A 2891-nucleotide genomic window follows, 5' to 3' on the forward strand; every position below is an offset into this window, starting at 1 on the left:
TGATATCAATGTGTAACAGATCCATTCAAGTGATAATATGGTTGATTTATTCACCAAATCTCTACCGACGTCAACCTTCAAGAAACTAGTGTACAATATTAGGATGCGAAGGCTCAAGGATATGAATTGATGCTCTCATCAGGGGGAGTTAATACGCGTTGTACTCTTTTTTCCTTACAAGGTTTTGTCCCACTGGGTTTTTCTTGCAAGGTTTTTAACGAGGCAACCAAAAGGCGTATTTCTAAACATGTGTACTCTTTTTCCTTCACTAGGATTTTTTTTCCCATAGGATTTTTTCCTAATAAGGTTTTAACGAGGCACATTATCTATGGACATCCAAGGGGAGTGTTATAAGAAAAATCAAATTATGGTGGATGTCTACTCTTCCTCCATGATCTTCTCAAATGCTTAATGACATATTCAATGACATATTTCTATGCTTAATGACATATTCAATGACATGTTTTTCTTCACTTTTCATGCCTATATAAAGGTGTTATAATAGATAGGAAAATACACACAATTGAAGAAGAAAATCTCTCCTTCTCTCTATCTCCATTTTTTGTTCATGTTTTACTAAATTGTTTTTATTTCATAACAACATGTCTTGTTCATGTTTTACTAAGTTGCTTTTATTTTATAACAGATGAATCTTTTTAATTAATGGTAGTAAGAATACATTAAAATAACAGTCAAAGAGTCGAGTAAATATAAAGTATTAAATATCACATCAAAATTAAAAGCTAAATACTTCAGTGAATTTGAATTTTAAGAAATTGTGAAAATTATATAAAATATTGTTATTAATGGAACTGTGTTGAATATATATCTATAAATGTCTTTTTTCAATATCTATAAATGTCTTTTTTCAAGATCTATAAATGTGAACATTAAAAGATGTCATATAAAATAAATAGGAAAACATTTTTTTTTTAATTTGTGGGTTTTTATTGAATCGTGGTTGGTTCCACCATTCTGGGAATTTTATTTCCGGGTCCATGTTAATTATGGATAAACCACCACGTCAACAACAAGTAAGACCAACAAGGTGACCTCTCATCCTAATCCTTCTCCTAAAGTAGTTGGCATTAGACTGTATTAATTTCCATAGATTGAGCTCTAGGTTTACTCTAATGGAGCTTTGGAAGAGAGAGAGGATCGGAGAAGACAAAGTGTAGCTGCAGAAATGATGAAATGAGGAATAATGAGCTCAACTCTGTATTGAACAAATAACTATTGTATATATACAGTATAACTGCTTCTAACCTACTTACTAACCTAACCATAATTAACTAATGATTAATCTACACTAACTCTACTTAAGACTCAACTTTAGTTCATTTAATCTTTAAGTAATCACATTCTCAACACTCCTACTCAAGCTGGTAGGTGTGAAAATATTGAGCACTCCCAGTTTGGAGAATAAGCATTCATGTTGTGATCTCAAAAGTGCTTTGGTTAGAATGTCTGCATGTTGATCCTTAGAATTCACATGTAGTGTTTAGACATTTATGCATTGGACATTCACAATTGCCTTGACCATTGGGAAGCAGAACTTGGCACCCGGTGAGAGCAATAGAGGAGCTACAATGAGGTTTTGCACTTGACTTGTAAATACACACACCATCCTATGTGGGGAATTAACAGGAACATTTTGTGTAATAGCTTGCATTTATCATTTTATTAGCTTCATCCTAGTTTCATTTAGATTTAATTTCACTAAACAATTTGTAATAATTGGATTCTTGATTTTGTTCAATATATAAAATAATATCTACAGACTGCCTAGTGGTATATTAGCTTTATATATATATATATATATATATATATATATATATATATATATAGGGAATCATGAAAATAAATCAAAACTAAGTTAAAATTACTAACCTTAGACGTTAGGGTGAAAATCATCAAAAATATCTCCTCAATCCATGGTTTAAGTCTCAAAAATAGTAAAAATTAAAGTAGTTAAATTCATATTTTCAACACTATTTACATTTGGGCGAAAATCTTTCTTCATGTTTGCGGAGGGATGCCCGCGTTCACAAAGGCCACGGGACACAGACCATCGCATTCGCGAAGGCTGCTTCACATTTGTGGAAGGAAGTCCCCCCCAAGCCTTGGTGTTCACGATCCCACCCACCGTGTTCGTGATGAACAAATTCTCCCTGGGCCTAATATCTTTCTACACGATCACTAAGACCAACGCAATTGCGGAGTGCAAATTCCCCCAACGTCAGAAAACACTAAGCAATCACGAGACAAGCTCTAAGATCGCGAAGAACAACCTTCCCCATCCCAAGCCTTCTATGCGATCGCGAGATATGCTCCGCGATCGCTAAGCATTGAGACACAATCGTACATCAGCTATCCAAACAAGATTCAAAATGGTCTGAAACCATCCCGAAACCCACCTGAGCCCCTCGGGGCCCCATCCAAACATCCTAACAAGTATATAAAGCTCACACAGACTCACTCGTAAGCTCAAAACATTAAAAACAATATCAAAACTCAAGGATTTCAAATGTTCATGAACTCAAATTTTGAACTTTCAACTATAAGTGCCGAAATGACCTCGGGTCACTCCAGACCATAACTAAACATACGTACAAGTTAAAATCATCATACAACCCTACAAGGGTCGAGCCCCGGGGGCTCGGAAGAATTTCAGATTGATTTCGGATTGGTTTTTGTTGAATTTAGAGTGCTCGTGCTAGTTCATTTGCAATTGCTATGTTTTAGTCGCAAATGCGACGAACGTATTTGCGAGGTGATCCTCGTTTTTGCGATGTTCGGCTACTGGGGGGACCTCTCTTTTGTGAGGAAATATTCTCTTTTGCGAAGTATACTGAGGCCTGCAGAGTTCGTATTTGCGAACTCTGGGATCG

Source organism: Nicotiana tomentosiformis, chromosome 3 (assembly GCF_000390325.3).
Source record: "Nicotiana tomentosiformis chromosome 3, ASM39032v3, whole genome shotgun sequence".
NCBI classification, from domain to species: Eukaryota; Viridiplantae; Streptophyta; class Magnoliopsida; order Solanales; family Solanaceae; genus Nicotiana; species Nicotiana tomentosiformis.